General features: G+C 39.3%; 1 pseudogene; it reads left to right on the forward strand.

The window, feature by feature from the left end:
• LOC149139690 (uncharacterized) lies at positions 1-27,438 on the forward strand (annotated as a pseudogene).

The raw sequence follows: 27,438 nt of genomic DNA on the forward strand, positions 1-27,438 counted from the left end.
ATGCCTGCATTATTCTTAGACACAAATTGCACTCCCAATGCTAGAATATGTTCTTGGGAAGCCATTTATAAACTCTTTGAAGATGAAGAACCTAAGGTGATAGAGAAAAAATCCACAGCCGAAGATTCTGCCCCTATTTCTGAAACTACTTATAGTGACATCGCCAATTCATTCCTGCATAGGATTGTAGCTCGGCCCAACATTATTCCCTATATAGATATGGTTAAATGGGTTATCGACTATTTGCATATTGCAGAAAGAAATTTCATGACTGAGAGGAACACAATTATTGGGTCATTCACCAACAGTGATTCAGGCAAGATGTATTAGTTACTACCACTCGATAAAAAATACGACAAGCCATTTTTAGAGAAATTTATGAAATAAAATGAGGATCAGTTATAGGTCATAAAAGGATGGAGAAGGGATCCCAACAAACACAAGCTTGAGGATAAGGGAATCTATGTTATTTCTTCCATTTCCATTTCCGAACCATTCTTTTATATATATGCTATGATGTGTAGAATTTTTTGTTATCCTAATACCTAGAAATTCTCAGACCAGTACGTACCTGTTGACAGTGTTGGACTCGCCAACATGTCAAGGGGATCTCCCTAGTAAGAAGTCCCAATTAGACCTCAGACCATTTGGTGTAGGTGTCCCACCAGTGGGTCGTAAGGTAATGCCTTGACTGTGGTGTCACATAGAGGCAAGTAGAATAACTCTGTCAACAACAAGGGTGTGACTAATGCAGTGAGTCAAGGAAGGTGTATGAGAGGTTCCAATACTTCAAAAGGGGAAGGAGGTGAAGGTGAGTTCCAGGTTGAAATGGATCAGTCCCAACTCGGCTGGGAACACACAACACAAAGGACAGGCACATCTTCCAGCAGGGTAGTCCACTTGGATGCGGCAGTCACATAATACAAGGTAAGATAACATGTACAACACTCACAGAATAGTCCAAGACGAGTGTGATAGTTGTTATAGCAAGGTTCACGTGAAAGGTTTGTATGATGTCCGTAAGACCAGTCGACATGGATGTTGAAAACATTAACAACATATGCAACACATTAACAACAAGATTCATATGATTGCATGTGAATCAGTTCATACACAAGTACGTAAGTTAAACAACACATATCATTAAAGCAACCGGAGCAGTCCAACTACAATAACAACATATGCATGAAAATGTGATGGCTCTTATTATATAAAGAAGTGTGAGTCACAATCATACAATACATCCATGTAAACCTGCTAGCCCCAACAGTGGAACGTTGCAGCCACAGCTGCTTGCTCCTCTAAAGAGATGTACTAGCTCCGTGCAGTGGAGAAGCCAAGGCACATTACAATACTATCCAAGCCTTCTTAAAAATAGTCTTAGTAGAAGCTTGGCTAACCAAAAGCCTACAAAATGAGTTATGAGGGACTATTTATAGCAAAGGGTGGGGTGACCCTTGACATTCCTGTTTGTGACCATTCAACTACCCTCATGACTCTTCACCTACTCTATGACGATTACACCCATTGTTGACACTTGACTTACACTTGACATGACTCAACATTACAATGCACATGTACCTATGTAAACAATGTCTTGGACAAACCAAACTAGACATCATTCAGACTTAGACAACCATATAAGTCCAACTGCTCGACATCCTCATGCTAATCAACAGTGACATATTGCTGCTAGACTTTTCTCATGAGATAGAACAAAGTCTATCAACTACTTGTACGGGCACTGCTTCGTCTAGACTTTGCTCATGAGATAGAACAAAGTCTAGCAACTGTTCAAGAGAAAAGTCTAACTAATTGTACGGGCATTGCTTCGTCTATCTACACATGATGCACCCCCTACTGAATCTATTGTTGTTGCACTTCCTTCTCATGTTGGCATGGCTCTTGTTCCTTCAAGAGTTGTTCCCTCATCTCATGCAACTCCTCTACTTCTTCCATTCTCTACTTATCCCTATGCCTTCGCGCGATTCGCTTGTCGCGTTGCTGCCTCTTCATTTCAATAGCCATAGCTGCTTGTTCTACATGTGGATCTACTCAAATATTGCATCTTTGTTCCTCTTCCATGAAGTCGGTAATCTTTATCTTCCCTTTGTTGCATGCAGGTATGCTTGGCTCTGTTGTTTCTGCTGTTGCTGCTATTGTTGGTGTTCTCTGTGATGTTGCTTCACACTGCTATGCTAACGACTCTACAGTGAAACAGACCTGTTCATTAGGTCTGGAGAAATTGAAGAAATACCTCCATGAGTCCTCCTCTTCCCAATGACATGCCCCATGGATCCAATTGAACTGAATTCTCATGCAGTGATCCTTCATAATGCAATGTGGGTCATATGGGTTGAAGATTCAGAGGTCGAATAGGTACTTCTTCATCTGTTCAGCTTCAACATTTGCTTGCTTGATGCTCTAGATCTCATATAACTTAATCTGTAACAAAAGAGTGGGCCAAGGTGCTTTCTTATTCCACTACAACCTAGCTATTAATCTTGTTGAGATATGATACACTACTTCCTGCATGACAAGCACGTCCAAAGAAAACTTTGGCAGAACATGCGGAGGCTTCTCCGCACTGAACACTCAGATGAATGTGCTGTCTGGTGGGGCATACCAATCTTCAATGCTTAACAATTCCTTCGTCACTTCTTCTGACATGCAAGGTCGATCCTGTTCGAATATCAACCTGTACATTGGGGTGAAAAGATGGTCGGGTAGCTGTATGATCACTCCTCTGAAGCTGCACTCGGACAATAATTTGAAATATGTGCTCACAATAGTCTTGGCCAGTAATCATGCCCACTCTAAGCCGGGAACCCTTGTCGGGCACAGACTGCATCTAGAATGTAGGCGGACATGTAAATCTTTGCATGCATGCCTTCGGGTGACTTTCGAGCCTTCATGACTTGCTCCTTCACCTGATGAGCCAGTATGCTAGACCAGTTGCATGGTCTTCCTTCTCCAGCCGGTTGGTCTAGTGCGACCACCCAACTATGAGGGAAGGTCTCAGTGCTCTCTTGGCCACTTAGTCGACATGCGAATATAACAAAGTATTGGTATGCCTTCCTCAATATCTTTGTCTTATAGATTTGATTTGGGGTCATCATGAAACAAGCTGACTCCTTTACCCAATCCTTCATAATGTCTTTGAAGTGGCCTCTGTTGTTGGGAAAGTTGAACAGGGGAGTCATGACAGTCATGGGCTCAGTCATTTGATACATCTCATCATAATCTCATGCCTAGAAGGTTGCAAGATTCATCCCACTAACACTGCTCAAGGTCATCATCTTGGAGTCAATGTGAGAGACGATCCAGTGAATCATGTCCACGCATGGGAACGCGGGGTATCTGTATGCAATCCATTACAAACCAGACTTATGAATGCTTATGTACACCTGATGGTCTTCAAGGTCTTTCCCAAAAGTACCTGCGAATGTTTCATTGACCTCTTGCCACTTTAGTTTGATGTCCTTGTCTAGATACAGCTTCGTTTCTTCATATATCGGTAGACCAGAGGACACTTGCTCAACTGCTGCTCCAACTCCCATACCATCAATGTCCTGAGATCATATTCTGTTGGTAGCCATTGAGATAGATGAACACCTAAAAGATCTGGAAACGAGCAGCATGCATGGCAAGAAATATGTCAGAGAAAACAAAGAAAATTCGGGGAACGACACATCACATACTTGGGTAACTGATGAGCAAGATTGTGAAAATTTCACTGGGAGGCTAAGTGACTGGCTTCTAGAACTGCACAAAAGGCAGTTTGTACTGACTGGGAGGATGGACTGGCTGCTGGATCTGCAAAATGCACAATCCAGTTGGGTAGTTGGTTGTGGGATTGCGCAATGTACAATCCTAGCAAGGAAGGACTGCTAGCCCAAGGGAAGATTTATGCAAATTCTTAGGCCAAGCATTCACTGCCCTCCACGAATGCACAAATCAATCTAGGAGGCCAGTGTTGGGACAAAATGCGCAAATAAGGAGAGGAAGGTGAGCCTTCCTTCTCCAAATTGCATAATGCATCCTTGGTGAAGGTAGAGACTAGGCCATGGTTGGCCCGACTCGCCGACAGGAATTGAAAGCAAGTAAGTCAATGAAATGCATGGTGACACTAAGTGATAGTAGAAGTGATAAACAGTGCATGCAAAACATGAATGGAAGATTCAGCGAACAGATCAACACGCATGTGGGTGAGGCCATTCTCTGGTTGGGCAAACGTCCGTGCAAAACAGTTTCATGCATGCGACAACAGTGAGATAGCGACAAAAATTGAAACAAAGCTAGGACAAGCTAAAATATATGTAAATGATAGGAGGCATTCAAATAAATCAAGCAAAAAACACTCACACAAGTGAATACACAAAAAGCAACAGAAATGCTGAAAAAGACAAGTTGAGGCTACTTACCCATGAATAGTTGATCCGGATATGTCAAAGAGTCCTGGATGTGTTGTGGGATGTCCAATATCCAAGATCGATGTGAATGAATGAGATCTGATGCATCGAAGAAATAATTTTCATCTCAAGACGCACATGCCACAAATCTAGGAAAAAGCGACACTTGGAGGTAAACTTCTAAAACAACTTCGCATGTAACCCCCGGCTGCTAAAAATAGCTCCCTGAACCATGGGATTCCTTTTGCATGTTTTCTCTTGCTATTCTGGGAAGATCAAGTAATCCATGCATGCAATTCAAGTTTCCTCGATCCCGGGTGGAACTAGTCAACCGGACTATCCATGCATGTCAGTGCTTAACTGCTTGGGAAAAATACGCATTCCTGACTATAAGCTGGGTTGACTACATAAGGGGATTGTGAAATTTCTGGGTAGAGCAACTGACTACTACCCAGATTTGTGCAAATACTGGGTTGAACAACTTGCTGCTAGGAAAAATTGCGCAAATCTTGCTGGGAGGGTTGGCTAGCAGGATTGCGCAATCCTAGAGACCAGTAGGCCATTAGAGAGGATTGGGCAATTCCTAGAGGGAAGGTTGGATACCCTTCAGGAATGTGCAATTTTCAAGGGGAAGATGCTCAGCCTGCAGCTGGACCAAGTCCAGGTAAGTAGCTTGTGAGGGGAATGGATAGTTTGTGATCGATAGGTTTCCTTTGTGCAAGGAAAATAGTGAAGATTGAGTACTTGACGAAGCAAGAAAAAGTGTTATGTAAGGTTGGTAGGGGAGTCTCCAAAATAGGCTAAGGAAAAATTTTGGAGGGTGGTTGTAGCCACTACAACACTTGGTGACACACTGGTAGAACTCCAGCTCTCTCAATGGACCTTGTTCGTGAAAATGAGTCAAACACCTCCAGAAGTATTTTCAGTTCTTAGTTCATCTTGGCTTGACACTAGCTTGATGTAAGATGTAGCATCTGCCAGAATCTTGGTCAATTGACACACATTCCAAGCCAAGGCAACACAATTGTTTTGATTGGGGTTGAGGGGTATATAGGTGCACAAGTGGTATAGTCGTCAAAGTCTTAGTTTCATCTCTGATGTTGCTCCACTGCCAGTAGGCCTGGATAGTACCCCGATGGAGTCACATAGGAACACAAGCATGGCTGCGCTACTAGCGAGCCTAGTTAGTACCCCGATGGAGTTACTTGCATCACCTCCCTACGCAGGAAGCCTTTCTCTTCTTTCAACTTATTCATTTTTAATTTTGAATTTTTTGACGTTTTTATTTTTTTCATTTTCATTTTCACTGTGCATAGCACTTATGCATTTCAGAGGCAGAAGATGGATCCTGAATTATTGAGAGCAGATCCGGTTGTTCCAGCAGAGAATTATTTTATTGTATCTTTGACATGCCTATTAAGGTCTTCCCCCTCACCTTACTCTACTTGACTGGGATGACAAGGGTTAACCCAAAAACAACTGACTAGAGAAGGTGACACTAGTTAGCGTGCAAGCATTGTGTTTACACCAAGGTTCACTTCGAAGAGTGTATTTTCCTTCAACGTATCATGGACTAAGAGTAACAAGTTCGTCATATAGATGCAAGATGATAGATAAACAAGTAGCGATAGCTATACAAACCCTATTATTCTTTACCCAAATCGTTTCATGAGCCACACATGGTTTCATGCAAACTAACCTATGAATGAAACAAGTGAACAAACTAACAACAAAGCCAATCAAAAGCATAAGCAAAAATGAGAGCAAAGCAAGCAAACGTTCAAGAAAGCAAAAAATTAAGCAATCAAAGCATGATATCAAACAAGCATGCAAGCAAACAACTAAAAGAAAACACTACTCCTACTCCTACACTAACGGTGCATGGGCCTAATCATGTGAAGTGATACTTACAATGCAACCACTGGCACATTGGTAGACCCATGTGGGTGAAGGCTTGGTCTATGAGTAACCCAGTTGTACAGACCAACATACAAGAAATATATAACATTGAAGACAGCCAGACTTTGTGTTTCAAAGTGCCCATGGGACATAAGTGAGTGCATATGCATGACAGATAGTGCGTGGACTTATCATGGTGCTGTGTGACACTACGTGCAACTTTGAAGAAAAATCACACTCTTCACTGAGACATGCAAGAAAACGAAAGAACGAGTGCTTGCAATGTAAGACTCCTCCAATGCATGAGAAATGGGATTGTGTAGTTTGAGTGGAGGAAGTATGGTCTGTGAGTGAGATGGATCTTCAATTCATACAAACGAGTGATGAGGACCCTTCGGTGATTGAACAGTTTCATGATCAGAAGTATGACTAACCTCAAGAGAGCGAGGGCCTAACATAAACATTAGCTCGGGCTGAAGTGCCTCAATAGTCTTGGGTGTCTCAACTTCATCATCAGGTAGATCATCATATGCTGGTGACTTTGAAAAATAGACTGCGATAGATTCATGATCGTGATCAAAATTGGAAGCAAATGGATCATGACTGCCACGATCAGAAAAATCAATGAATTCTTCGGCATCCCCATGATCAGATAAATCAAACAGAGGGGTAGATGAAGAGCGAACGAACTCATCCTCTTTGTTTTCGGAAAAGACAGATGAAGGATCAAGTAGATTTTCAATGAGTAACTTATCCTCTTTGTTGTCGAATGATGGACTAACATTCGGTGAGCCCTGTGAGTGATCAACAATGTGTGCATCCATAGATGAAGACACACATTCAAAATCATGGATGGTAGGTTCACTAAAGAGGTTAGCAAAGAATGGAGGGGGCTCAGACATAAGGGAATCATCCTTCACCGAGTGTTGATGTTCAAGATCCCACTCATACTCTTCATGAATGATAGCGCATGTTGGTTGTGCAACACCAACTTCGTAAGTGGGTTGTTCCTCGTTCACAACAAGTGAAGAGTTCGGAATGGATGAACACAAGACAAAATCATCCAGAGGAACATCTGAGTGCAAAGACGGAGGTCGAAGAAAATAATGCATATGGGAACTCGAAGGACTCACAACCAACTCTGCGCAAAAATTGAGTGGAGTGATGTTGGGAAGGTGTGAAGGATGAATAGATGTGCGAACATGATCCTCAACATCACTGGGAAATGGTTGAACTGTTGAATGAGAGGGATGCAGACAGTCCGTTGAGACAGTGCCTTCTCCCACATGGGATTGCGTAGTTCCATCAACGAAGAAGGTTGGGTGAGGCTTGACATCAAGCTTTCTCTTAGTATGGGAAAATTTCTTAAGACAATACTTGAACTGGTCCCAAAGATAAGAGAACTTCATCTAGCTCCTCGGAGCTTGAAACTGCAAGTCACGGAAGTGCTCCCAAAAATCAATAACAGATTCATGCAGAGCCTTCCATTGTTGTAACAGTTTCCGATCAAGATTTTCTGGATCAAAATGATAGAACTTGTCTTCGATAAGATCACAAAAGTGCTCACATGAGTGCATGGTGTCAGCTAGTAGGTTGAGCACCCAACGAAATGGAGATTCGCAAAGTGTGTATGCAAGCAACAAACCAACTTGTTCGTCAGTAAACTCATCTTCCTCATAAATCATGGAAAGAAAGTTATGTAAGTGCTCAGGCCAGGCCACTTCGCCTTCACCATCATATGTGTGAGTGGACAAGAGATCAAACAGCTTCCCCGAGATGGAGACATCTTCATGATGAAAAACACCTCGAGAGAAGGAGAATGCAAGACTCCATGAAAGATATGCAAAGGTTCAAAACTAGATGAGAGGACACTGCTTGTCATTAGGCCCTCCTTCTAGCACCAGAAATGTTGATGGTGCTAGACCCGCCAACATGTCAAGGGAATCTCCCTGATAAGAAGTCCCAATTAGACCTCAGACCATTTGGTGTAGGAGTCCCAGCAGTGGGTCGTAAGGTAATGCCTTGACGACGGTGTTGCACAGAGGCAAGTAGAATAACTCTATCAGTAGCAAGGGTGTGAATGATGTAGTGAGTCAAGGAAGGTGTATGAGAGGTTCCAACACTTCGAAAGGGGAAGGAGGTGAAGGTGAGTTCCAAGTTGAAAGGGATCAGTCCCAACTCGGCTAGGAACCCAGAACACAAAGAACATGCACAGCTTCCGCCAGAGAAGTCCACTCAGATGAGACAATCACATCATACAAGGTAAGATAACATGTACAACACTCACGGATCAGTCCGAGACGAGTGTGACGGTTGTTATAGAAAGATTCAAGTGAAAGTTCTATCTAATGTCTGGTAGAGCAGTCGACATGGATGGTGATAACATTAACAACAAGATTCATATAATTTCATGTGAATTGGTTCATACACAAGTATGTAAGTTAAAAAACACATATCATTGAAGAAACCAGAGCAGTCCAAATGCAATAACAACATATGCATGAAAATGTGTTGGCTCTTATTATATAAAGAAGTGTAAGTCACAATCATACAATACATCCATGTAAACCTGCTAGCCCCAACAGTGGAACGTTATAGCCACATCCGCCTGCTCCTCCAAAGAGATGTACTAGCTTCATGTAGTGGAGAAGCCAAGGCGCATTACAATACTGTCCAAGCCTTCTTCAAAATAGTCTTAGTAGAAGCTTGGCTGACCAAAAGCCTATACAATGAGTTATGAGGGACTATTTATAGCAAAAGGTGGGGTAACCCTTGAAATTCTCCTTTGTGACCATTCAACTACCCTCATGACTCTTCACCTACTCTATGACTATTACACCCACTCTTGACACATGGCTTACACTTGACATGACTCAACATTACAACGCACATGTACCCATGTTAATAATGGCTTGGACAAGCCAAACTAGACATCATTCAGACTTAGACAACCATAGAAGTTCAACTGCTCGACATCATCATGCTGATCAATAGTGACATATTGATGCCAAGATTGGTAGTCCTTGAGAGTGTCCATGTGTTCTGTTGTGGCATCCGTCTGAAACCTGAACCTTGCCTCCATAGCATCCGCGTACACTGCTCAAGCTCCTCTGTCCAACTCGTCTGTGAGCATCCACAACGTTGTCTTTCATGTGGCCAGACCAGTAACGTACTTGTACATGATGTCTGCACTAATAGGCAAGTCTGGGCTGGGGGTGGTGCACATCAACTTGTCAAAGTATGAGTCAAGCTCCTAATGGACCTACTTCTTGGTCTTCGCCTGAGGCAGGGTCCCAAGTGATGGGATCGCATGAGTGTCAACTATAACCTCCATGCTTTTTAATACTCGTGCATGGGAAGCTTGTATGCTAGTGATGAGTTGTGGTAGGTCTTAATAGTTCTGGATCTGACTCCAGATACATTCTTGTAGCTCGATCGCATTGGCCTTCATCATATTTGGAAAGTGAAATGAGGCTCCCTTGTACTTCATCATCCATGCTCGTATGTTATCAATGGTAGTATGTATGTTCTTCAAGATCCATACTCTTCTTTTACATCGCTGCTCCCATCCGTGGAGATGAATGACTACTCGATGCACGGTACCAAACTTGGAGTACAATGCTTGCATAACTATGTCCAAGTACAACACTTCATCCAGTGTTTCCTTCTTCAATTCAGCTTAGGCGAACATTGTCACCAATTCTCCTCCCCACTTGGCCACCTATAGTTCCTTCGCCATTCAGTCATTCTCAACTATGAGAAAATGAACACTTGAGCTAGTGGCTTCGGCATACACTCTAGTTGCATCGGCCAATGCAGTTGGATGCTTGTGCACATCAATCACGATCACTTGCTCTTCAAATTGCACAAGGGATGTTTGGTCTTCTGGAGTCGGTACTCTCTGAGACTGTAGAACTCTATGATGAGATTCGTCAAAGGAGATGTTGTGCATCTCTGCTTCTAGTTGACCACCAAGGATCTCAGTGCCTAGTTGGTCATCTGAGACTTGCTCATCATCTCGATGCATTGAAGCAGGTGATTCGACCTCTCTTTGGTGAGGCATGAGGTCAATGTCCTGCTCCAACTCTTGTTGCTCCATGTCTACATCCAGTTGTTCAAGAGCCTGTTTTATCTCATGAGCAAAGTCTTTCCCCTGCGAGGGTTCACCTTGTTTGCATGATGCCAACTGTGTAGAAGAATCAACTACTTGTACGGGCACTGCTTCGTCTGTCTGCACATGATGTGCCCCCTACTGAATCCACTGCTTTTGCGCTTCCTTCTCATGTTGGCGCAACTCTTGTTCTTTCAGGAGTTGCTCCCTCATCTCATGCAACTCCTTCTCTGCTTATTCCATTCTCTGCTTATCCCTCTGCTTTCACGGGATTCGCTTGTCGCGTTGTTGCCTTTTCTGTTCAATAGCCATAGCTTCTTGTTCTATAGGTGGATCTGCTCGAAACTTGCAACTTTGTTCCTCCTCAAGGCGGTCGACAATATTTCTCTTCCCTTTTTCGCACGCAAGTATGCTTGGCTCCGTTGTTTCTATTGTTTCTGCTATAGCTAGTGTTCTCCATGATGCCGCTTCACGTTATTGTGCTAACCACCCTATAGTGAAACCAACCTGTTCATTGGGTCTGGAGGAATTGAAGCAATACCTCCATGAGTCCTCCTCAGCCCAATGACATGCCCCATGGATCCAATTGAACTGAACTCTCATGCAGTGATCCTTCACAATGCAATGTGGGTCATATGGGTTGAAGCTTCGGAGGTGAACAGGTACTTCTTAATCTGTTTAGCTTCAACATCCACTTTCTTGATGCTCCGAATCACGTATAACCCAATTTGTAACAGAAGAGTGGACCAAGGTGCCTTCTTCTTCCGATGTAGCCTAGCTATTAATCCTACTGAGATATGATACGCTACTTCATGCATGACAAGCACATCCAAAGAAAACTTTGGCAAAACATGTTGAGGCTTCTCCGCACTAAACACTCAGATGAACATGCTATCCAGTGAGGCATACCAATCTACAATGCCTAAGAATTTCTTCATCACTTCTTCTGACATGTAGGGTGGATCTTGTTCGAATATCAACCTATACACTGGGGTGACAAGATGGTCGGACAACCGTATGATCACTCCTCTGAAGCTACACTCAGACAATAATTTGAAATATGTGCTCATAAAAATCTCCACCAGCGACCATGCCCACTCTAAGCACGTGAAATCATGTTCGGCACAGACTACATCTAGAATGCAAGTGGACATGTAAATTTTTGCATGCATGCCTTCGAGTGACTGTCGAGCCTTCGTGACTTGATCCTTCAGCTGATAAGCCAGTATGTCAGACCAGTTGCATGGTCTTCCTTCTCTAGCTAGTTGATCCAGCGTGACCACACAACTCTGAGGGAAGGTCCCAGTGCTCGCTTGGCCACTCAGTCGACATGCGAATATGACCAAGTATTGGTATTCCTTCCTCAATATCTTCGTCTTATAGATTTGATTGGGGGTCATCCTGAAACAAGCTGGCTCCTTTACCCAATCCTTCATAATGTATCTGGAGTGGCCTCTACTATTAGACAAGCTAAATGGGGGAGTTAGGACAATCATGGGCTCGATCATCTGATACATCCAATTATAATCTCGTTCCTAGAAGGTTGCAAGCTTCATCCCACTAACACTGCTCAAGGTCATCGTCTCGGGGTCAGTGTGACAGATGATCCAATGAATCATGTCTGTGCATGGGAACGCGAGTATCTGCATGCAATCTGATACAAACCAGACTTATGAATGTTCACGTACACCTGATGGTCTTCAAGGTCTTCCCCAAAAGTACTTGCGAATGTTTCATTCACCTCTTTCTACTTCAGTTTGATGTCCTTGTCTAGATACAACTTCATGTCTTCATAGATCGGCAGACCAGAGGACACCTGCTCAGCTACTGCTCCAACTGCCATACCATCAGTGTCCTGAGATCATGTTCTCTTGGAAGCCATTGAGACAGATGAACACCTAAAAGATCTGGAAATGAGTAACATGCATGGCAAGAAATATGTCAGTGAAAATGAAGCAAATTCGAGGAAGGACACAACACATACCTGGGAAACTAATGAGAAAGATTGTTCAAATTTCACTGGGAGGCTGAGTGAATAGTTGCCAGAAATACGCAAAAGGCAGTTTGTACTGACTGGGAGGCTGGACTCGCTGCTAGATTTGTGAAATGTGCAATCTAGTTGGGCAGTTGGTTGTTGGGATTGTGCAATGCGCAATCCCTGCTGGGAAAGACTGCTGGCCCAGGGGCAGATTTGCACAAATTCTTGGGCCAAGTAGCCACTTCCCTCCAATAATGTGAAAATCAGTCTAGGAGGCCAGTGTTGGGCTAGAATGTGCAAATCTAGAGAGGAAGGTGAGCCTTCCTTCTCCAGATTGCATAATGCAGCCTTGGTGAAGGCAGAGACTAGGCCAAGGTCGGCCCAACTCACCGATGGGAAACTAAAAGCATGTAAGTTGATGAAATGCATGGAAACACTAAGTGATAGAAAAAGTGATAAATAGTGCATGCAAAACATGAATGGAAGATTCAGCAAACAGATCAACATGCATGTGGGTGAGGTCGTTCGCCGGTTGGGCAAACATCCGTGCAAAACAGTTTCATGCATGCGATAATAGTGAGATAGCAACGAAAATTGAAAGAAAGCTAGGAAAAGCTAGAATATATATAAACTACAGCAGATGTTCAAAGAAATCAAACAAACAACACTGACACAAGTGAATACAAAAAAAGCGACAGAAATGCTGAAAAAGACAAGTTGAGGCTACTTACTCGTGAATAGCTGATTCGGATGTGTCGAAGAGTTTTGGATGTGCTATGGGATGTCAGAGCTCCAAGATCAATGTGAATGAATGAGCTCTGATGCGTCGAATAAATAAGTTTGGTCTCAAGATGCGCATGCCATAAATCTAGGAAAAAGCGACACTTGGAGGGAAACTTCTAAAACAACTTCCCATGTAACCCCCCGCTGCTAAAAATAGCTCCCTGAATCATGGGATTCCTTTTGCATGTTTTCTCTTGCTATTATGGGAAGATCAAGTCATGCATGAATGCAAGTCAAGTTTTGCTTGGTCCTAAGTGGAACTAGTCAACCAGACTGTCCATGCATGCCAGTGCTCAACTGCTTAGGAAAAATGAACATTCATGACTATAAGCTGGGATGAATGCCCAAGGGTATTATGTAATTTCTGGGTAGAGCAGCTGACTGCTGCCCAGATTTGCACAAATCCTGGGCTGAACAGCCTGTTGCTGGGAAAAATTGCGCAAATCTTGGTGGGAGGGTTTACTGATAGGATTATGCAATCCTCGAGACTAGCAGGCTGTTAGAGAGGATTGCGCAATTCTTGGAGGGAAGGCTGGCCACCCTCTAGGAATGCACAATTTTCAAGGGGAAGCTGCTCAGCCTGTAGCTGGACCAAGTCCAGGTAAGAAGCCTGTGAGGGGAATGGATTGACTGTGATCAACAGGCTACCTTTGTGCGAGGAAAACACTGAAGAATGAGTACTTGACGAAGCAAGACAAAGTGTTGTGTAAGGTTGGTAGGGGAGGCTCCAAAACAGGCTAAGGTAAAATTTTGGGGGCTGGTTGTAACCGCTACAACAATACACTTAATTGATGCTACCTCATATGGATATGTTATGGATCGGGGAACTATATTGTCTGATACTCTAAGCACCCAAATCCTGAATTATATGAAAAAGCACGGTTTTTATGAGAACATTGTCCCCCCTTTCTATATGAGCGCCTATATAATGGATGTTATCTATTTCACCTCTGATTTTACATCTATGGTATGGAAATGGACCATAGAAGACCCAACATCTATCCATATCTATCATAACATACTCTAGGAATCTAAATACTAGCCTCATCTCTATAAAACTTTGCATGGAGTTAGGTTTCTCATCTACCAAACATTCTTTAAGTAGAGAGATCCTAGACTTTCACCTAAAGCCAACAATGATTTACTATCAATTGGAAGATGGTTTGGAGAAGAATTCTTCGCTTATATCGGGATATTCAACAGTCTTGCAAAACCTCATGTGTTGCCCCTTTATGTTCCTGATAAACTCCTAGCCCGAGATATAGCCTACCAAACTGTAAGGAATGGCCTTTCAAAGGTTATGAAAGGTAATAAAAAGACAATATGCCCTACCTTTCCTATTCAATGTGGTGTCGATACTCTTGACAATTTTAGGCATGATACTCTTGAGACTAAAGAAATTCAACATTTAAATTTCCCATCTATTCTCAATAGACAATATGATCCTAATGATACTCCTAAGAATTTCATTATACAAGAAAATATTAGGCAATTCACGAATGAGCTAGAAAAATTTGATGATCTATTTAAATCATTTATATCTATTTAGAGGTTGAGAAACTAGTAGTAGCATAGTTAACTCCTGGGGAATTGATTTAGTTTAAGCAGTACATGAATAAAAGGACAACTCATTTTCTAATGGATTTATTGATGCTTCATCAACAAAATACAGATAAGGATAGAGTTTCAGCTAGTACAACAGAAGTCCCTAATGTATCTAAGATAAAAGAGATAGACACTTATTCTTCTTCTTCTCAGGCGGAAGAAACTCTAACAGAAAAAAATCTAGATGTAATTTATGAGCAGTTCACTAAAGAAACAGATCTTAAGAATCTGAAGACTACATTCTAGATGAAGATTACATAGACCCATGAAGTTACAGGGAATACCTCACTTACTATTGATGCTTTCGATAAAGCTTTAGACACTGATGATTTAGAAATCATCCCGTTATTCCCGAACTCTGAGGTCATTTTGAAAATTGAAGAAATTCCTCCTCTTAATGTTTTAAATAGTCCAAAACATAAAGTTTTGGTTAGCAGACAGAGAAAAAGAAGGATAAATATGAACAGATTAAGCAGCTAGAATAGGGTTTTGAGAATGAAAACAAGTAATTTCTCAACAGTGGTAAGCATAGCTTGCAAGACTGCAAAATACCTTCAATGACTTAAAAATTCAACATGAATCTAATCTGAAGAGTAGGGATACTCAAATCCAGGAACTTCAACAAAAGATATAACAATTAAAGGTGAATCCCGAGATAGATGAATTCAAGAAGGAAGCAGGAGAACTAAACAATCTCCTTTCTCAAGAACAGGTTGTCTTCTATCATAAATTAGCCACTATCCATGACTTATGTCAATCAAGTGATTCATTAGTAAATCAATTCTCTGATATGAGGGCATACTATAGGGAAGTTGAGGAGAAGATTTCGTATTATATAAACTAGAAAGATAGTACTGAGGGGAGATCAGATGATGTCCCTAAAATTCAAGAATCATAGAAAGAGATTGTTTTCCAAGAGTGGGAAACAAAATCAAAGCATGCAGAAATGGCAATCTTCAGTGTGAGGGATATTTCAAACAATCTCACTGAATAAATCAGTGAAAATTTACTATAGGCCAACCTGATTTCAGACTGCCCCAAGGATAATTTACCCGATGTGAAATTTTTAACCAAAACATGGTAGGAATCATCGAAGAAGAAGGATAAGAAAATCAAGAATTTTTCAAAGGTTGAATTGGAATGCCATTAGCATTTCGTAGTTAAACTGCATAGTTAGTGGGTAATGATGAGGTGTCTCTCCAACAAGACCACCCATCTGCTTCCAACACTCGGTGATGTGCTATTCATTGCACAGATGCGCATAAAACCTCATCATCCACCTAAATTAAAGCCAATGACAGATATATGTGAACTTTGGCAACATATGGGAGAGAAACCTTCATCTCAGCCATAGTCAAGTTGTTACAACTACAATCTATTATTATCTTTTTACTTTATTTTAAGTGTGGTTTGTTGAAACCACTCCAGTCTTTTATGGTACTTTTCTATATTTGTATTTTCATTAGAAACTATAAATCCCCTTCATTGATATGAAGAAGGGGTTCTAAATTTTGGCAAGAAATATTTTGGTTTGCACTATTGTAACTTGAAGTGATCTTAATAGAAAGTGGAACCATTACTATTTCACTTATGAGCAGAGTCAACATATATCAGGTACTACTATCTGTGTATTAGTACTGTGTTTATGAGATTGAATGGTTATTTTAATTGTGTTTATCATATATGTTTTTGCAAGCAATTAAGCATTTATCACTATTGATGTGTTTGATTGAAATCTTTTAAGTATATGCATGAACAACGATATCTTATATGTGCAATGAGTTTAATAAACTAATTTAATTAACTATTTTATTAAATTAACTGTTATCTTCGTTCATTTTAACCTCATAAAAGACTTGATAATCTATATTGTGATGTTAAATGTGAGATCTTTCTAAAGTCAATATATAGAGAAATATTTCTCGGAATAGATATTTTAAGTCTATTTAATTGTATTTATTAGTTTCATTCACATCATTAGCCCCAAACTTATATATCTTATCTATTTTTATATCTTTTATTAAGGGTTTTGAAGAGTCTAGGGCAAAGTGGTGTAATGTGGTTCTTCACTACTTGATAGCAATTTATGGAGTCTTTTTACTTTTCTTGTTAGCTTAATCTTCTTCTTCTTATTATTAATTCATATGTGTGTACTTCATCAAACCGCTACCAAAACATAAAAACAAGAATATAAGATGTTGGTTCTCTGCCAGGGCCAAAGCCTCTCTTCTCTTGAGAGGAAAACCCTTTAGTGAATTTCTCTTATTGAAGCTTATATTGATCAATGTCAAACCCTAGACCCCTGACAAGAGTATTCGCCAAGAACAAGTCAAGTCCTTCCTTCTTTCCGCACCTTATTCCCCGGCACTTCTTCTAGCACTTCTTCTGGCACTTTGTTCTCCGGCACTTCATCCTTCTTCTTCCAACACTTCGTTCTCTTACTATGATTCTTGTCCAGAGATAGACCTTCCTTGAGTGAGTCTTATCGATGAGGTGTTCATCTTCTATCCCTTGCTCAAGTACACTTTAACTTTGACCAACCGAGATCCTTCTTGAGTGTATGATTGTTATGTTGTTCTACTACCCTAGTTTTCCATGTGTAGAGAGTACCCTTTAGTGAATTAGGGTCTTTCTTCCTTCGCTAGAGAGAGGGGCTTCTTCGCTTGTCTTCAGAGGCCTTGTGAGCCTAGTTTCAAATCCAAATAACACAAGATTGTGGACTTCTTTTCCCTTCTTCCTCACACGTATGACTGTTTCTAGCCCTAGAAACAGTCCTTCACCTTCGATGTCCTTCTTTCTTACTTTGTTGCACCTTTGGAGACCCTTTAAACTTCCCTTCCCTTTCTTCTCTCGGCTTCTCTCTTCACTGATTTTAGAGATTACTTGAATGCGTTACAAAGGAGTGGACAACCTCTATATATAGAGGTTTGTCCCTCCATTTAGGCTGACTTGTCAATTGTTTGCAGGCTGACTTGTCAACTACTTGTATGTTGAATTGAGGACTACTAGGAGGATGATTTATTGAGTAGACTTCAGATAGTTTCCATGGTGGTGTATCATGCTTGAAGGAGCTTCTTGATGGTGCCATTGCATAGGAGTAGACTTGACTTTTCTTGGAGATTCTCTCTTTAACTTTAATACATATTTATACATGGTGTAACATACCCTTAAGGCCTTCAACATTTCCTTTTGACTATTTGACTCACCTATAACACTTAAACTAGTGCTAGACCTATTTCAATGAGCAAGAAACTCATTGACATATATTATAAAAATAATATTTCTTTTCTTGAATAAATACAAATATCAAAAGTAAATTTATGAAGACCGAACCTAGTTACATTTCCTTCAACATTCCCTCTTAACTAGGGAGTTATTCATACAATATTCCAAGGTGTTTGGCTATTATCAATCTTGAAGAATTCACATAAGAGAAACCAGATTTGCAATCCATCTGTTATAGCATCATATCCATCAACATTTTAATAGTGCAAAGCCTTGACTAATAGCTCCATCTCTCCAAGAGATCATGAGCTATAATGCTGGCAAGACCAATGATCTATAGACACCTTCAACATTGTCTCTTAATTCCACCCGGGTTTTCTCTGAGTATGACCTTCTAGGACTATTCTTATCTTGGGTTCCTAGCCCTCAAATAATATCGTTCCTCTTTCCTACTCTTGTCTTGGATTCCCTACACATCCTCAAAGAGTATCAGATGCCAGATGATTACCTAATCCTCCCATTATTTCTTCCCAAGTGAAGACAATAATGTTGTGTGTATCTTGTGTCTACATTTCCATTCATGGCCTTCATCTAGACTTACAACTGTTAGTCCTGGTATAGTGCATGACCCATGAAATGGAAAACATAATTGTCACTCCTTTGTAATCAGGGGTGATATAAAACTCCCTCTTGATCAGGGACCTGTCAGAGCTCCCTATTAACTAGGGAATATTTCATTCATCAACAACAACTTCTTTTTGGGTCCTTCAGCTGCTTGATCTTCTTCCTTTCTTTAATGTCATGAAGTCTTTGTTCGAACTTCTTCTAGGTAGGGAACCATCCATCGATCACTTTCCTTCCTGGTTTCTCATGTCATTTTTTCCTTTGTGGAAAGTGGATTTCTTGTCATTCATTAGGTTTTCTTGTCATCTAGGCTACTCATTTGTCATCTTGTCCATGCTTCAGAATATTCTTCTCATGGATGCTTCATTGTACTTTCTTGTTTACATGCTTTGACCTAGTATCCCATCATGACTTCATCCTCATATTGCTTCAACATTGCCTTTTCTTTTGTTGGATGGATTCTTCATCACAAATATCTGTAGATTAGAATCAATTTCTGCGTCTTTTATATCTCCAAGGCCTTCATAGGTGTTAAGGGTCATTCCTTTGTCAGAGTGGTCCTACCATCTTTCGATAGATATCTTCAAATCATTCTGTCAGATAGTGATTCTCGGTGATCATGGTGTTCTTCACATGCTTGATCTCTTTCTTCATTTGCTTCTTATCAGATAGATAGGTCAACCATCTTATGCTTCTTGTGAGAGCATTCCTTCATTTCTTGCTTCCTGGACTTGTCACCATTTCTTCTTACTTCTTAGTCAACAATCTTATACCCCTTATGTGAGGATATTCTTTTGTTTACCTTCATTGCATTATGGTACATGCCTTCGAGCATGTTCTTGGTGAAAGAGATAATTTCATGCTTGATCATGTTATAGAACTATCCCATGACTCAATAATATACAAATGATACCATGACTAAACCTTGATGCATCCATACCTCATCTTGATTCTCCTTTGATCATATTAGCTTCATTTGGTTTTCCTTGGTGTGTCCCTTCTTGCTTCATCTTAGCTTGCCTGCATATCATCCTTTTCTTGAATCCCATTAATGGGATTCCCAATGAGACATCTGCTTTGATCCATGAACCTTATTTTGAATATTCCATCATAGGATCTTAAAGATCCTTGCCCTGCAAATGTTTCCTTTCTTCTGATGATGGAGGTCTTCTAATATTCCTTTTTATGATCAATTTTCTTTAATCGTGGATGAGGTCCTATACTAGGTATGCTTCTTCTACATGAATATCTTGATATATATATGCCATGCTCCTATATTCTAGAAGATATTTCTACTCATGCATTTTTTTTCTTATCATAAATAATATATCTTCATGAGTATCTAGAACTCTATGTACATCATGCTTCTAGATTCTAGAGGATGTTTCTAGCCATGCAAATTTAATCTATTCCTACATGATCCTATCCTAATCAAAACTTTGAAATAAGTCTAGAAGTAAAGAGTTTGACCTAATCATAGTATAGATCTGGAGGATCTTACTTCTTTTGCTTCTTTCCTTCTTCTTTCACCTCTTGTGTTATGTGAGCTTATTCCCACTTTCTTTTTTTGTTGTTGTCCTTCTTGAGCTTAGGACAATTCCTTTTGTAGTGTCCATATTCTTGTCATCCAAAACATTGGATTTTGGACATGTCTTTGTTGTTTGTTCTTCGGGACCAAATTTGCCAAATTTACCCTTTCTCTTGGCCATGGTAGAAAATGTTTGCTCCTTTGATCCCACATCTTCCTTTTCCTTAACTCTGGTTTCCTCTGTTCTGCATAGAGACCAAATTTCACTGAGAGTGGTTGCTTCCTTCTTGGCATATATGCTTAATGTGAAGTTTCCTCACTCCTCAAGTAGAGAATTCAGTACTACAGTGGTCATCTCTCTATCAGACATGACTTCCCCAAGCTCTTGAAGTTGATCTCTCATTTCAAATATTTTCATGAAGTAGGGAGCTATTCCTTCCTTTATTATCTTCATCTTGTACAATTCATTCCTTAGAGATATTACTTCTCCATTGTGGATACCAAGAATATCTCTACTAGCTTATCATAAATTTATTTCAATGTCTCAAATTTGGAGACATAGGAAATGAAAGAGTCTTTGATTGATTCTATCATAATCATTTGAGCTCTTGTCTCATCCTTATTTTAATTGGCTAAGGCTTGAGTTTTTTCCTTGGCAGGGATAGCGATATTCCCTTTGACATGTTCTAGGAGTTCATTCTCCTTGAGAAGGAGATCAATCCTCTTCTTCCATGCAAGAAAGTTATTGGTACTTACCAATTTATTGTTTTCCTTGCAAAAAGACATTGATGTATATTCAGAAGGGGACATGTAATTACTTGATATATTTTGAGATGTAATGGATTTTCTTCCTCCTTGAAGGCGTGATGGCTTGTCTTCCTTGGATTTTGATGTTATTCAAGTTTCCTTTTCCAAGTGGACTTTCTAGATGATGAGATTTGCTTGATGACTTGTGGCTTAATGTAGGTCTTGCTCCAATCTTCTCTTCTTTGTAGATGCCTTTATGTAAGGCTCTTATTTTGGCTTTGTATAACTCCTTGATGAATGATGGATTGTATACCCTTCTTTTCCTTGAAGTGATTGATACTTCTAGGCTTGATTCTTCAACTTTGTAGATGCTTCTCCTTGATGAGTTTTCTTGAGTTTCCCTTTCCTTGGTGTGTCACCTTAGCTCTGATACCATGTTGAAGAATCTAGGGCAAAGTGGTGTAGTGTGATTCTTCATTACTTGATAACAATTTGTGGAGTCTTCTTACTTTTCTTGTTAGCTTAATCTTCTTCTTCTTATTATTAATGCATATGTGTGTACTTCATCAAAACACTACCAAAACATAAAAACAAGAACACAAGATGTTGGCTCTTTGACGGGGCCAAAACCTCTCTTCTCTTGATAGGAAAACCCTTTAGTGAATTTCTCTTATTGAAGCTTCTATTGATCAATGCCAAACCCTAGACCCCTAACAAGAGTATTCTCCAAGAACAAGTCAAGCCCTTCCTTCTTTCTTCACCTTATTCCCCAACACTTCTTCTGACACTTTGTTCTCCAGAACTTTGTTCTCTTACTATGATTATTGTCTAGAGATAGACCTTCCTTGAGTGAATCTTCTTGATGAGGTGTTCCTCTTCTATCCCTTGCTCAAGTACACTCCAACTTTGACCAGCCGAGATCCTTCTTATGTGTATGACTACTCTGTTGTTCTGCTGCCCTAGTTTTCCATGTGTGGAGAGTACCCTTTAGTGAATTAGAGTCTTTCTTCCTTCACTGGAGAGAGGGGCTTCTTTGCCTGTCTTGGGAGGCCTTGTGAGCCTAGTGTCAAACCCAAAAAATGCAATATTGTGGACTGCTTTTCCCTGCTATCATACCCGCAGATTTCTCCTCTTCTTCCTCGCACGCGTGACTATTTCTAGCCCTAGATATAGTCCTTCACCTTCGTTGCCTTCCTTCTTACTTCGCTGCACCTTTGGAGACCCTTTAAACTCCCCTTCCCTTCCTTCTCTCTTCGTTGATTTCAGAGCTTACTTGAATGCGTTAGAGGAGTGGACAACCTCTATATATAGAGGTTTGTCCCTCCATTTAGGTCGAATTGTCAACTGTTTGCAGGCCGACTTATCAATTGTTTGTATGCTGACTTGAGGACTGTTAGGAGGTTGATTTATTGAGAAGACTTTAGATAGTTTCCATGGTGGTGTAGCATGCTTGAAAGAGCTTCTTGATGGTGCCATTGCATAGGAGTAGACTTGACTTTGCTAGGATGTTCTCTCTTTGACTAAAATACATATTTATACATGGTGTAACATACCCTTAAGGCCTTCAACATTTCCTTTTGACTATTTGACTCACCTGTAGCACTTAAACTAGTGCTAGACCTATTTCAATGAGCAAGAAACTCATTGACATATATTATAAAAATAATATTTCTTTTCTTGAATAAATACAAATATCAAAAGCACATTTATGAAGACTGAACCTAGTTACATTTCCTTCAACAAAGGGAAATTGGTCCCATAATCCAAGTCGGAGCCACCATTCCAAACGGAAAAGGAGTTGCCTTAAATTCCAAACCGTGTGGTTTTCCCTGATGTTGAGGCAAAGTATTTCAAGCCTTCAACACTACCATACACCTAATAGGTATTTATAATTAAATTAAAATGTTGGAAGACTCATTCTAAAATACACATACCTATAGGAATAATTAGTTGGTTTTTGCAAGGTTTAGCCTAAAAAATTTATTCCATGGGGCGTTTAGATTCAATAAAGCCTCATACACTGACAAAAGGTGAGTAGATCATTTTTCCATCCAACATTGAAGCTAATTTGAACTTATTCTCAATTTAATTATATATATATATTTATATATAATCTTAATGGTATACATATTTTATTTATATATTAATATTAATATTAATATTAAGATTAATATTAATATTAATCCGCCATTAAATTTAATCAATAATGTTTTTAAGACAAAAAAAATAAAAATTTAAGTAAATATGTAAAATAAATTTAAATAAAAATTCAAGTAAACGGAAATTCTACTATGAAAACTTAAATTTTGAATAAATTTAATTGTTTTTTTCTAATTAAATTTTCATTTCTTTCACAATTTTAACTACTCTTAATTTTACAACCCAAAATTCATTTTCATTCCAATATTATAGGAGGCAAATCGTCATCAGTTTCATAACACATTCATATTTGATAGATGATTATGTTAGACTTCAATTAATGCAAAGAAGTAATGGCTATGTTATAATGGTTTAACAATTTAACGACATTGCTTTTTGGGTTAAGGTTATGAAAAAAAATAAAATGAAGTATATATAAAGAAGCATGATGATTTATGATGAGATTATGTCAGTTGGTTTTGGTGAAAGGTTTATTCGTCTCTTATTTCATCTGAAAACATTTTATTGGTGTTTTAGGTGGGATTTAACTAACTAAATTTGTTTAGTCGCTTTTAAGATGTTATAATAGATGAAGGATGGTATCATAATGTGTTATAAATGGTAATTTTTTTTGGGTGAGGATGTTTTTTATTATTATTTTACAAAGGGAAACTACTGACTCATAGTGTTTATTTATTAGATAAACAATAAAGATATGTTTTTAGACATTTATTCACAATTTGAGTTTTTTCATCAAATTTATTATTTAGTAAGATGTGTTATGAGTCAGTGTTGTGAGTCAATTGAGTACTTAAACAAGAAACTATTTTAGTCCAAAATTTTCATGTATCGGGGATTTTAATTGAGTAACTAAACAAGAAAATAATTCAGTCTAAAACTTTCATGTGAAATAGGTTCTTTATCACTTACAATATTGGGGATTCCACCTAGCTTTACTCATTGTGTCTATTTATTAGATGAAAATAGACAAAGACATATTTATAGACATTTATTCACAATCTCAGTTTACCCAATGGATTTAGTAAGATGAGGTGTGAGCCAATTGACTACCCAAACAAGAAAATAATTCAGTTCAAAATTTTCTTATGAAAATAGGATCTTTGTCGCTTATCATAATCTCAAGAATTCTATGAGAAAAAACCACATGATGGATATGTTGAAGCACAATGAAAGAAAATTACATAATTAATATGTTGGTTAACACTTACGAATGATGGACGAAGCTCTGCAAGCCCATTCGGCGGCTAGGGTTTCACCTTATCCAACCATTCTTTTCTTAGTTTCAATGAATATTTTACAGATCTCTTTTCTAATGGAAAACTCCAATGATCAGGAAAAAAAGGAAGTTTCTTTTGCAGGTATGGCTACCGGTCTAGCAAGATCTTCTTCGGTTTCTTACAGTTCCATGCTGAAATTTGGCTCAGGGTTTTTGCGTTGTGGTTTTCTATAATATAGAGGATAAGAAGGCCATTTGCAAAGTTGGGTCATGGTTTTGGGGCAACGCAGGTCTCTTTATGCAGCCCCGGACTCCCATTTTTTATCTGGTAATGACATCAATATCTATAGCTCTAGTTTGGGTAAGGCTTCTGAACTGTCCATTGCAATTTTAGAATCTTTCATCGCTTTCCTCTATTGGGAATGCATTGGGAAAGTTTTATCGTCATTGTCCTGAAACTACAAAATTCTTCAAGGCTACTTATGCTTGAATATATGTGGAAATGGACTTCAAAAATGGTTTTCCCGCATAGATTAATCTGATTGATCCAAAAGATCGATTATGAGAATATTTATTTTTGGTGTAGAGCATGCTATGAAACAGGGTGCGGAATTAAAAACTGCCCCAAGCGTTTACAGAACAACAATTACTATAAAAAGAAAACCCAAAGCCCAAATGGTGGGAAGGAGCTCAGGGTATTCACTATACGATATTTAAATAGGATGTGCTTCAAGATAAGAAAGAACTAGAAGACAAGAAGGAAGCATGTTTGGCTAAGGAAATTACATCAACAACACCAGAACCAAAGCAAGAAATAATGAATGCCAATGAGGATTCTCTCGACTCAGCAAAAGTATAGCAACAACAAACCCCCGTGGAAAGTGGATCCCCTTCTGAATCCACAAGGATTCTCGCAAGAAAATCATCTTCTTGGGTAGATTAGGCTGATGAGGAAGAGTCCATTTTTCACATGCCAAAGAATAATATGCCAAAAATAGAAGAAAACATGGGCTAGACTCAAGTTGGGAAGAAAGGAAAAGGAATTTCGCTAAGGAAAACAAGAATTCAGTCTTTGAAGTCATAATAGAAGTAGTGAATAATGGAATGTAAATGTATCTAGATATTGGGATTTTTTTGGAGAACTTTTAGTTGGAAAGGGTCTGAAATTTTATGTCATGGGGAACTCGATTGAGGGTTTGGATTGAGCCACAACGCTCAATTTCAAACCTCCAAGGAAGATTGGAATATGTAAAAGTTTTGGCCTACTAACCAGATTTTTTTTTAATAATACAAATTCCTACCCATTTCTTTGAAAAAAAAAATTAATCTCAGGGATTCTACATAATTTTTGAATTTTTTTCATAACTGATATGACTATTGTACTTGGTTTAAAAGGATGAGAAAGAGAGAAAAAAATGGACATACTTCTTTAGTTGATTCACTACTACCATTATAGCATTTTTTCCTTCAAAATTAGGTAAACATGGAATAAAATCCATTGAAAGGTCTTCCCAACATGGATTTGGTATAACTAAAGTTTGTAGGAGACCTAACATCTTGATTGTCTCTCCCTTACTCTATTGGGGGACTACACATTCAACCACAAAATTTTGAACATTAGTTTTAAAAGCTTCCCAAAAAAAATCATTTTCATTCCCATGGTATCTTTTCAAGAACACTATATATCCTCCTATAAAAAAAAATTACAATTCTAAAAAAAGCCTTCTATTTAAGTTGAAACATCTTACATAATATAAATGATCATAATACCATAGAAAATTCTTCTTCCACAAAAATTATTTAATGCATTGGGGTCCTCTTATAATTGTTAAACTATCTTGCATACCTTTTTAATCTTTTGAATTCTGTTATATTTATGCCAATATTCTTTGTTGGCTTGGGGTGGTCAAATACTATTCACCCCAGCCAATGGGAAATCTTGGATTTCTCCCTTCCAACCAATAAAATTTTCCATCTGTTTGTCCCTCCAACCAATAAAATTTTGTCATCTGTCCAAATTTTTATTACCCCACGTTTTCTACTACCTACCTATTTCTGTAGCTCTCTACTAAATGGAATCCTCCTCCACACATGTGCCCTCCCCTCCACTTTTCGTTTTCACACCCTCATCTCTAGCACGTTGTAACCTTATCCTTCCTGCTAGTCAATCGAGCCTCATCCTCCATACCTCCCACATTGAATTGCACTGAGTCTCGTTTTCCATCTCCCTCACATGGTGTTACCGATGTTAAAGAGTGTTGTACCCTTCTCCTTGTCATTGGTCAGTCAAGCCCCGTCTATCATACTTACTTCGAGAGCATTGAATAACACTAGGGTATTCAGAGGCCATCTCAAAGGAGATTTCTCAAACTTACAGTTTTGGACTTGATATTTTCTTAGATAATATTGGGTGCGTCCCAAAACATAGAAAATGATACGTGAGCGTTGTTGTTGTTGGGGTATTACTTGTTGGTTGTGGTCCCTAAGCACATAAACATAGTAACTGCGAGAAATTAGAGTTTTGAAGAGAAATGAGGGAAATACGAGGGCTTTTTCAGTCATATTGATGAGTAAGTCAAAGTTTATAGCCCATTCTTCATTAGCATAGAGAGGTCTTCAACTTCTGCAGTTAAAGATGAGTCCATAAGTGTTCTAGCATATGAGGAGCATGAGGAAGCCATCTCATGCAAACCATTTGTGGATGGTAATGCAGACAGCCCAAATTATTCCGATGTTGAAGATCAGTCATGGAATTCGCAGTATGATTCAAATGGAGGAACTTATCATGATGAATATGATTATTCTAATGCTTTTGATCTTGATATTGCAAGAATGTCAGATCTCGCAAGGCGTTCTCTTTCTGATAGTTCTGATGTAGGTCTTGAGAAGGGTCTTGACCCTGAGGTGAAGGCACCAAAAGGGAATGTGCCTTCTAATCAAGGGAGGCAATTAGACAGAATTGGGAGTCGATATGAGGAGTGTAGAATATTCCATCTTACTCTAGAGACCAACCAAGAGGTAGGGGAATCTATTGTGTTGGGTCATTCTTGCAAGAATGATCTGGTTGTTGCTCACAAGTAGTGTGTAGAGGCCTGGTTCAAAATCAAAGGTAACAAGTTATTTTTGTTTTCGAGTGACCATATTTTTTAA

This window comes from Pinus tabuliformis, chromosome X (assembly GCF_031772625.1).
Source record: "Pinus tabuliformis cultivar Carrire ecotype Pingquan chromosome X, CPIR1, whole genome shotgun sequence".
Lineage (NCBI taxonomy): Eukaryota > Viridiplantae > Streptophyta > Pinopsida > Pinales > Pinaceae > Pinus > Pinus tabuliformis.